This window comes from Octodon degus, unplaced genomic scaffold (genome assembly GCF_000260255.1).
Source record: "Octodon degus isolate 3935 unplaced genomic scaffold, OctDeg1.0 scaffold00009, whole genome shotgun sequence".
Lineage (NCBI taxonomy): Eukaryota > Metazoa > Chordata > Mammalia > Rodentia > Octodontidae > Octodon > Octodon degus.
The window spans coordinates 2,171,189-2,182,613 of NW_004524585.1; the positions used below are offsets into that span (position 1 = coordinate 2,171,189).

General features: G+C 32.4%; 1 non-coding gene across 1 annotated transcript; it reads right to left on the minus strand.

The window, feature by feature from the left end:
- Window positions 1–386: 386 nt before the first annotated feature.
- On the minus strand, window positions 387–494 carry LOC111814818. The gene has a single exon (XR_002819701.1). It is a non-coding gene; the product is annotated as a U6 spliceosomal RNA (small nuclear RNA).
- Window positions 495–11,425: the final 10,931 nt, after the last annotated feature.

Genomic DNA, 11,425 nt, shown 5'->3' on the forward strand with positions numbered 1-11,425 from the left:
AATGGGAACTTTAACGAAAGCAAAATGTCAGTGAAAGAAAATGGCCTGTGTATTACATACTTACTTCCTTGTTGGATAATCTTGTAACAGAAATTATAAAATGTCTTCAAGATGGTAATCCTCTCTGAATGATAACATGGTTTAAATTGTTACTTTCCAAAATCAATAACAACTTTGAGAATTTTAGTAGTAATCACTGGTTTTCTTCCATGAATTGTTTTCCCTGTTTAACTTTCCAGCTATATGGGTTCCTCTGCTACCATTTTAAGATGTCCTGTTACCCTCCATCTTAGACCAAAAAATAAAGCCTTTATTGTTGGTTTTTCTCTTTAGCCACTTTTCTTTTTTCTTTTTGAAGAGAATTGTCTCCCTAACTCACTTTTTAAAAAAATATGGACTGCTTCATTAATTTGCATGTCACCCTTGTGCCAGTGGTCATGCTAATGTTCTCTGTATCATTCCGGTTTGAGTATATGTGTTGCCGAAGCAAGCACCCTAACTCACTTTGTACATTTCTCAATTGGCTAATTTCTGGCTCTTTCTCTCACAAACTGTCACAATGAAGTCATCAGTGGCCCAGGTATTGGGTAGTTTTGACCTATCAGAACTTGACTCTTGTTATTTTTGTTATTTTTTCCTTTTAAAAAGATTTCAAATACATCTAATACACCAGCAAGCAGTCCATAAAACTTGGTGGTGCGTACTTATAATCCCAGCACAGAAGAGGCAGAGGCAGGAGGATCACCATAGTAAACGTAAAGCCACCTTGGGCTATCTAGTAAGCTCAAGATTAGTCTAAACTACATTGAGAGGCCCTGTTGAGAGAGAGAGACAGAGACAGAGACAGAGACAGAGACAGAGACAGAGACAGAGACAAAGAGAACAATTTACAGTCTACTGTTTGCTTGTTTAGAAACCCCTGATAAGATGACAATAATAAAAATCATATGCTGTTAAAAACTTGAGGGGGGGAAGGCTAAACATTTATGCAAGTAAATGCACAACAGATCTATATTGATGATAAGCAAATTGTAAATATGATAAACTAGCTAGGATAATTCACCTGGATTGTTAGGCTTAGAGGAAGATTGTAAGTTTATCTGCTGGCCCAAACCTAGTTAGCCTTTAAAAGTGAAAATTATACCATTTCATCTTCCTACTTTAAGCTGGCTTACTGTAACATGTGGAGTAAAATCCATGTTTCTTACATACAAACCATTGCCTGCAAAATTTATTTACATTGTTCACAGGCCTTCCAAGCTTCCTCTCAACAGTGCCTTCGTGGTACCTCTTCATTTTGCATGAAGTCTCCTAACTCTGCAGAGCATGGTTTTCTACTGCTGACTTCTAGGTTACCTCTTCTAGAATCCTTCCCCTAACATTAAAATACCTAAAATAAATACACTTACTATTTTACCTCTTTAGCCTGCTTTATTTTTCTGCAATTACATTGACACTGTATAAAAATTCTATCGCTGTGTCTAATGATTCTTAAAATATAAGCTCCCTATAGTGGTGAGTTTGTGTTGGTCACTGCTCTATCCTTGGTGCCTAGGATAGGTCATGATGTACAGGAAGCATTTGATGAATGTTATATATTTGTCATTGCAAAGTCATCTTCCCTTCTTCATTGTTTCTTTTCTTTTTTTACTAGCTTTCAATAGTTCTCACTTTCTAACCTTCCTCTTACCCTTCATATATCTTCTACGCAATCTCCCTTTAACCTCTAGATTATTAAGTTGTGGCAAACTGCTAATATTTTGTGTGATTGTCCATGCCACGTTACAATTTAATGTGCCCTACAAGCCTGACACTGCTTGTAAGCACCATGGCCTTATCTTTTTACACTTGACTCTGTCATTTTGCACTTTGCAGTTCTATTTATTTATTTCCTAGACTAAACCATATTCTCTTTGAGCATGCTTCTCTTGTTTACTTTTGTTCTAGACTGACTTCTTTCATGTCCTTTAGGTCTGAAGTCATTCCCATTCTCCCTATATACAGTATTTAATTATTTAACAACTCTGTAAGCATTACTCAACAAAAGTCAATCCTTTTCTGAATTTGGGGTCTTTATCAGTAGAGGCAGACCTATGGCACCTGTTTCGATAATTGAAAACTCTAAAAGTTTTGCCATTACTGGTCTACATGTTACTTTACTACCTTTATTATTTGGTGTTGAGGTCTTTTCTGTCTGGGCATAGAGGTGCATGGCGGTATCGCAGCACTCAGGAAGCTGAGGCAGAAGGATTATTGTGAATTTAATTAGTTAATTAATTAATAAGTAGTTTTTTCTTATTATCTCTAAACCACATGTACTTTATAATACCTTTTCATTTTATTCTGTTGTGCCTACCTTGTATAAACTCTCAATGTTGAATTAGTATTTTTGATACTATTCTGCTTCTCCTTAGCGGTAACTTTATCATTTGTAGAAAAGTTATTTACCATATCTGTGTTAGATCCATATTTTTATTTATAGAATACTTTCGTAATTTTAATTATAATTTGAGTAAAATATTATTTTTTCCCCTGTTCTCCACGTAGTTAAAGCCTTCCATCTCAAGTATGATGAAGTTCGTCTAGATCCAAATGTTCAGAAATGGGATGTAACAGTATTAGAACTCAGCTATCACAAACGTCATTTGGATAGACCAGTTTTCTTACGGTTCTGGGAAACATTGGATAGGTAATTCTGATCCTAAAATATATCTACCTGTGTTTATTGAAATAATTTTTTTGTCTTCTTAAATTTTAAGCACTTTCTGGCTGCAAATATTTTTTCCAGTTCTCCTCACCATTGTCTAATGTGATGTTGAACTATAACAGATAATAAGTATCTTTGATATGTTGGATATAGAAATAAATGGAATACAGTTTATAGCCCGTTAAAAAAAACTGAACTCTGAGCCAGAAGATACATACTTAGTCCTGGTTTTGTGATCTGTGTCTATTAAACAATGTGGCCTTTTTTTAACCTCATTTCCCATCTATCCCTATGTTTTACAAGCACTGAAATGTCTCTGACTTGGATTTATTTGGGTTGTATGAAGCTCATGAAAGAAATTGAAGTTTTAAATTTATTTTCATTACTAGTATAAATGGGATTCTTAAGTCCTTTACAACATAACAGCTTCGTAATTGTCAAATTTAAGAAGCACATGATCCTAATTAATACTGAATATATTCTCTTCAAGCTGCTCCTTAAAAATTGGTAACTTATAGGTTTCCTCAAAGTGATACAATTGACAATATGTTAAGGAGAAACATTTTTTAGTAGAAACTCATAGGTTGTAGAATTTAATAAAAGGAATGTTTTTTACTTGCTTTACTTAAGAAGTTCTTCATTGTCAAAGGCTATAGTATGAAATTTCCAGGTTTTTAGAAAATAAAACATCTTACTTCACTGTCAAGTTTGAAGAAATGTCAACTTATTTTTACATGTAATGTTCTAAAAATGTTTAAATTCTATAATCATTATAACCTATTATAATACTGCTTTTCAGGTACATGGTAAAGCATAAATCCCACTTGAGATTCTGAATGATCTGGTTCCTTCATTTCTGAAAGTCAGAATTAAGAAGCATGGGTTTACGTTTATCTGAAGACTGCGACTCAGCGTTACGAATTTTATCAAGGACTTAACAAATGAAGAAGGTTTAGATCAGCCTTCTATAAGACCTTATTTGATGCTTTTTGCTTCAAAGGGATGATGCCTGTAATCCATATAAGCAAACTTTTTGGCTTACAACTATTTTTTTAATATTAGCCTTCTAGTTGTAACAGAAATTGTATATTTTGATAGAAGTTTTTCTCTATTGGTTAAATTAGCATTCCTTAAATTTTGTTTCTTTAGAAGTTATAAATGTGTGTATATTTAGAGGTTATGAGGCTTCCTAAGCCATCTTTGCTTTTGATTTTTCATTGCTCTATATCTAATTCCTTTTACTGAAAATTCTGTGTTATGAGTGATATTAAATTTTAGACGCTTAAACTTCAAAAACCATGCAAAGGGATGTGAGTATTTTGAATGAATCAAATTTTCAATGTGTATGTATTCTATGTCTAGACTTTTATTTAAAAAAAAAATAATGAAAAACCGAGAACAATTAACTCAGCTTTGGTTGAACTTTTCAAGACTTCTTTACTTATAAGTGAATACGTTTAATGAATGTACATTCTTCTCATTGAATTTGATGATTTTAAATCTTAGAATGATCTATTTCTATGGAGGTATCTTTCCACTTGAAAAATCTCAAAACACAGATTAAAAACATAATAGGCTATAGTAATTTTTATTGTGGGAGCTGGAATATGACTTGGAAAAATATATTAGGCCTATTACACTATAACTTTAACTTCCTTATCTTTTCTCATAAGTCCTCTTTTGACTGTTGTCTGTGTGGTATAGGATTTCAAATCTTCTGTTTTTAGGCATGTCAGTTTTTATCTTCCATTATCCCTAAATATTGGTAAACTCCCAGGCACCAAAGAACACATTTGCTTAAGTTAAGAAACAAGAGAAGAACATTGGTATTTTTATCTGTGTGTTCAATATATAAAACCTATATTTTAACTTAGTAAGATATTTTACTATTTCTCTACTTTAGAGTGTTGCAGCCAAGGTGAAATGAAGAACCATTTTCTTTGAGTTTGACTCCACCTTCTATTTCTTAAAAGCTACTGGGAGCAGTTACTCCCAAAATTGTTTTTGTCATTAAAATTGTTGATAACCATTTTGTGTTATGTCACCCCACCCCAACCCCCCATGATTCTTTTAGGTTAACATAGTGCTCCCCCGCCAAGCTGATATCACTAGCCTCTTTTGGGAATTTAATGCTATCATAAAAATGAGAAGTAATTATTTATTTTTTAAGAAACCACAAAAGTTCATACCAATAATACATAGAAAAGCTGTTTACTCAGATGGCATTCAAGGGTTTTGCAAAAAAAAAAAAAAAAAAAGCATTTTAAATTTTTAGATTTTAGTATATTTATAAGACTTGAATAGATTTTGGCCTCATTTTCCCCATTTCTTTGTAACCCTTCTACATGAAACTAAAAGAAAACTCAATTTGTTTATATTAGAATTTTTCAGCATATGAATTTTTTCTCAAAATAATGTGTTATGTAAACTTTATGAAATAGTCAAGGACTAGAATCTGTAATATTTTAATGTAAGATGTTAAGACTACTATAAGTGGACATTTTATTTTGAACAAGGTTTATTTTTCTATTTTGGATTTGCCTTATTCGACAGCTTCTGGAAATTCTGTGTGGAACATCCAGAAAAGTACACCATGTCTTTTAAAAATTGAACCCTTAGTATGTACTTGAATTTTTTATTTTAAATTTTGAACAGCTTGATCCCTTAATTAGGGTATATGTAATTAATTTTATGGTTAACTAAAAAAATACTCCACAAACCAAAAAACAAAACAAAACTCTCAGCCAATCACTTTTTATTCTTCTATGACAGAGTCCTATAACAGCACCTATGACAGTGCCTTGCACATAGTAGGCACTAGTAAATATTAATATGGCATGAATGGATGATATATTTTCTGTGTAACTGGTTTATTATAAATATGGCCAGAGTATTCTTCATCTTGGAGTTTGAGAATACAGGGAATGAAAAGACAGACAACTGAATGGAAATGAAGTACACATTATAAACTCAACTTACCTATAAATTCCTCTTAACTGAAGACCGCTTTGTTTGCTTTACCTTTAAAAAAGGTTTTATTTCTTTACTCCTTGGATTCTTACGAGTCAAATAACAGAAGAAGCTTGTGGGTTTCAATCAGTAGTTCTCAACCCTGACTACATACAGACTCATTTGGGGAGTTTTGAAAAATATCTGACTGAATCTTGCTTTTCATTTAAATTGTCTAGAATAAGACTAAGCAGTATTTTTCAAAAGTTCTCTGGATAATTTTAGAAAGGAGTGAGAATCACATTTTATACTGAAAGCAATTACCAATATTAAGTAATTGTTTCCTCTTTCTCCTTCTGTTTTGTATATGTATGAGACCACCTTTTGCACAGACCATCCTCATTATTGGTGGTATTGGTCTAATCCCGAATGACAAATTCATCTTATTTATTTAATATAGAAGGAGCATTTTGCTGTTTAATATTTAAACAATGTTTAATATATTTCATTATTAACTAGTATTATAGCTTATGGTTTGTTTCCCATGTGTCCATGCCCTTTACTAACTCTGTTTTTAGCAGCAGCACAACAAATCCATACAGGAATAATTTATGAGGAAAGTCTAAACTTTTATGGTAGAAAGAAGTATTAATTTCTTACCTGCCATGCAAAGTGAAATACAGTTTGATTATGAAGATACGTACTTTTTAATTGGTCTACACAGAAAAGTAAAATAAGATTCATGATCTAATAAATAATAAACATCAAAGGGAATATTTTTCCTAAATAAAGATTTTGTGACACCTAACAAAATTAAAGTGATGACAGTGTTCTTTCTTGGAGGGTGGGAAGGGAGTATGTGTTGAATTAATATAGTATATAAAATTCCTTAAGGCTTACCAGTGTATTTTGTAATATTGCAAATACGATAATTGCAAAAGCTGATCAAAATTTATGGCTAGGGAAGCACTTTTCCACTAGCATAATCCTTCACATTTAAACTTTATGTTTTGAAATTACTTGCTTAAATACAAAATTATAACCAGGTAATTATTTGAGGTTTTTTTTTTTTAACTTTTCAGAGTTTATTATAACTTTCACATATATATAACACATACACACAAAGGTTTCTTAATCATTGATACATCTGGTTAAAATTCATTTAGGCCACTAAGAAAAAATAATTTGCTGTTTAAGAGTAACAGAAATTTGTTCTCAAGTGAAAAATTAGTGCCTGATATTTTTCTTTAAAAACATGAAAATTAAATATAATTACATTAATTTCAGTATCGCTAGACTAACTTTGTGGTATACATTCACTTAAGTTTGAGAATCATATGGTGATCAATCCATATAGTATATTAACTTTAGAAGTAAAAAATTGAATTTGACATACATTAAGAATTAGGATAGGAGTTTTGAAATACCATGTCCTATATTATTGGACACACTCATGGTCGTTTTTGGAAATGTATTGACCCCAGCATTATTTCAGTATTTATATGTTGGTATAATAACTAAGGAAAAATTGAAAATGTATATAACATTCATATGAAGAATTCTATTTAGTAAATATACATTTGATAATACTTTGAGGTCATGGATATTTGGGTTTGTATTAGGTAGTATTTATAAGAATATCTTGACAGTTATAAATAAGTGCCATTTGCTAAAGTGCAATAAGCATTTTTATATGAATAAAACTAGTTTTATTGCCAAAAATTAAAAAGTGAGGTGGTATAGTATTTCAGATTTAAGGGTTTCTCTGTCTTTTTTTTTTTTTTCTTCCCAATTGCTTTTTCTAGCCAATTAACTACTAGAAGCAACTATACCTCTGCATTTACATATAATGGTTAATCAAATAATGTGCTTACTTTCATGGGTACAGCAACCATCATTGATGGTATAAACCACTGGTTGGTAGTATTTCAAAGTGATTTTTGAATAGAGCTTAGGTTTGCCCCACTCTGACCTGATACTGTTCTCATTTTGATGGGTTTTTAAAATTCAGTTTTAATTTTAAAAGCAATTCTTGCAATACTTTATATTAAGAATCATGGGAGACATTTCCACCCTAAATAAAGCTTACAAATAAAGCTTAAAAAGAAGACAGAAACTATGGATGTGTATTGAGGTGAAGTAATTCCTGAGGTTTGTCAGATATAGTGTTTCTATTTGGGAAGTGAAACACAAGTTTTTGTTTTGAAAACTAATAGTTAAATCTATAGTCTTTTTCAGTTAATTAAATAATATAGAGAATTGTGATTCTAAAGGTAGTAAGCTGTAGGCCCTAATGAATGGAGTTTGATTATTGTCAAATTCATATGCTATTATTATAATAGTTTTAAGAGTATATCCTGATATATTGCCTTTACAGTTTGAGCACCTTAATTTCAATATTTATTTATTTATTTTTGCAGAACCAGGGATTGAACTCAGGCCCTTGCACTTGCCAGGCAAGGTCTTATTCTACTGAGCCATCTCCCCGGCCTCCTCAACATTTAATTTTTAAAGCAAAGTTTTTCTATATAATCAAATTGCTAACAGTATCAACATATTGGTGATGCCAATAATAATGTGAGGTTCTTCTGCAGCAGAATTTCTTTAATGGACCGTATTCAAACTTAATTTCATTCCATTCATAAGTACTTACTTAAATATGTATTTTATTCCTTTGATCATCTGCTCTTGGGTGAATGTCCATGTAACCAATAGAACATGAATTGTAAATGTTGAATTTGTTTTTTTTTAGGCTCAAAGGTGCTAGTGTACAACAGTGCATTGCCAGATCAGCTTTTTTTCTTTTTCTAAAGTTCTTTCCCTTTTACTGTGTGATCAACATTTATGGTGAGTTGGGAGACTTTTTTCCCCTCACAATTTTCTTAAGTGGCAACACAAATATATTATAAAATAGCTCTGGAGAAGGATGTGTGCCTAAGCCTAATAATTATTTGTAGATCCTTTGGAATAGAATGTATAGTTTATAATTCACCATCAAGAGAAGGCCGACTTTTATGAAATAGCAAATATAAATCAGGCTGAGTCTGTAGTGTAATAGAAGACTTTTGAGAGATTCTGCTATTACATTTGAGTGTCTTGTTTTGTCTCATTTACCAACTTTCTTTACTAAGTACATTTTTTTAGTACATCATGATCATATTTTTGTGAGGAGTTGGTATGTGGGTATAACACACTGGAATTGTTTTCTCATGCCTTCCCTTCCTTTCACCTCTTGGTTCCTTTCCCTTTTGAAAACAAATTGTACAAGGGACCACACTGTATCACAGTCCTTATTGTAACAAAGCACAGTATTCTCACAGAACTGCCTTATAAACTTCAGAGTGTTTAAACTAATGATCGTTATTTCTCTTTAAGTTGTTACTACAAACATTGTTTAAAATTGAGGTGCTTGAAGGTACAAAATGTGTGTGTATAGTTGTTGGGGAAGATCAAGTGAGCTCGTTCATTCGTTTAAATACAGTGTAAGACTGGGGAGATGGCTCAGTGGAATAAATGCTTTCCTGGCAAGCGCGAGGGCCTGAGTTCAATCCCTGGTTCCTCTAAATAAATAAATAAATAAATAAATAAATAAATAAATAAATAAATAAATACAGTGTGGTTCCTCTAAATAAATAAATAAATAAATAAATACAGTGTAACAGCACTAATGTTTATGGTAGTTTTGAGTGTAAAACAGTTAAAATATTTGTATTCTTAATATGTTTTGCTATAATGCAACACAACATGAAAGTACATTCACTGATGAAATAAATTGCACATTAAAGTAGTTAAAGCAAGTTGTTGCAAAAAAAAATTCAATTTGAAGAACAATTTGAAGTTACAGGAGAACTCCTTAATTGAAAAGAATATGGTGGGATTTGTACCTCTTTGTATATTTGTTTGGGATGATCATGCATTTAAGCCAAGCTAGGCAACCTGTGGTGATTTTTCTCCGGAAGTATTGAGCTGCCTGATTACAGTATATGGAATTGTGGTTAGATTTTTTTTTTTAGGGGGTGTGGGGTTGGAGTTGGCAGTAGAAACAGGCCAGTGAAGTGAAGATACTTTAAAGGTTTTTTGTTGTGCTTGCATGTGGAATCTAAACTGTTGGAGGAAATAAATGATGAAAAAGAGGCAGTGAAAGTGACAAAGTGGCACTGCTGTGATCTGAAAACTCCAGTGAAGTCAGCCTGAAAAAGATGGTGAGAAAGAATATATGAAATCAAGATTTCAGAGATGACTTGGTAAATGAGAAAAACTGGGACATTCAAAGTGTATGAGGTAGGAGTTCTTTGCGGTGAAACAGTATTGAAATAATGACAAGAATAGAGGTAATGAAGGAGAAGGATGATAATTGGATAGTATAAAATTTTAAGGATCTGTTTTCAAACTTTGACTAATAGCAGGAGACCAGCCATTGAGTTGAATTAACATTTAGGTATTTTTAAATGACTCACTAGAACATTGAGAACATCTTTCCTTCCTTCTATTAAATCATTGCGGTTTCCTTCCATAACCAAATTTTACAAAATGAAGGCTTTTACTATATACTAAGGCTTTTAGACAATATTGTAGTCTAGACTCAGCTTGCTTCCATGTAGGGCTGATTTTTGTTATGTTTGTTTTCTCACTTTGTTAGCTCAGTGGTACTAGAAATGAGACAGTCTATTGATAAAGACCTAGGCTGTTCACTTTGGAGCTTTTATTAAGTGCCAATGTGGTGGTTACTGATTGAATGTGTGTCCTATTACTACGGACAACCTGAATTGTACCTGAACTGACTCCAGGTGCTTGGAAAAGAAGTTCCTGGAAATACTGGTGGTGGCAATTTTTTTTTTTTTCCAGTTCTTGAATTTTCTTTGACTTTCTATAGATTATCTGTTTCCTACTTTGTTCTAGATTCAGAGTAGGAATTCTCAGTATATCAGCTTATTTTTCCAATAGTGATTAGATAGTTTAGATGCTATTCTGAGCATTAAGTCTGAACCCATCAATATCCTTGTTTGCATGAAGTGATACGCCTTTTCTTGTTTGATGACTAGTGTTATTCACACTTTTTCCTCACTTACGCCCACTAATTCTGTAGTTGTTATGGTCCAAATATGACCTAGCTTTACTCTGTTGTCTTTGCTCAGAAGTGGCTCTAACTTTCCTGACAGAAGAAACAGAAGGCACAGACTTCTCAGTGCTGTATCTTACAAATTTGTGAACTGAAAACTTCACTGAACAATATACATACAATAAAGGTCTTTCCTATTACAGCAGTTTAAATGTACTGTTGTTCATCAAGGACTTGCCCATATGTATTGTTCCTACAGCCTCCCCTACTTTCCTTATTGTATACTTGTCATCTTGTACTACCCACATTTATACTTTGTCGCACCCTTCATTTTAATCATAAGCGGCTTGATTATGTAGCTTCAGTTCCTTTCTAACCTTTGATTCTGCCAACTTCCTATTTTGGATAGAACAGTTGCCATGGGACTGGAGACTGGATAAGTAGAGTACATATAATCTTTTGGTTCTACTAGAATCTAAGAGGAAAGTTTGTCTTTTTTTTTTTTTTTTTTTTTTTTTTTTTTTTTTTTTCTTTTTCTAATAGATAGAGTAGACTTCCCAGCTGGACCTAAAACTCCTGAAAGTCTTTCTATTAAAGATCCATAGACCTAAGTGAAAAAGTGGTGCAGAACTGATCTGTGGTGCTCAGAAGACTAGCTTCAGAGTATTTCCTGGCTCTCCACATACAAGGTGGGCTCAATTTCTTATCCC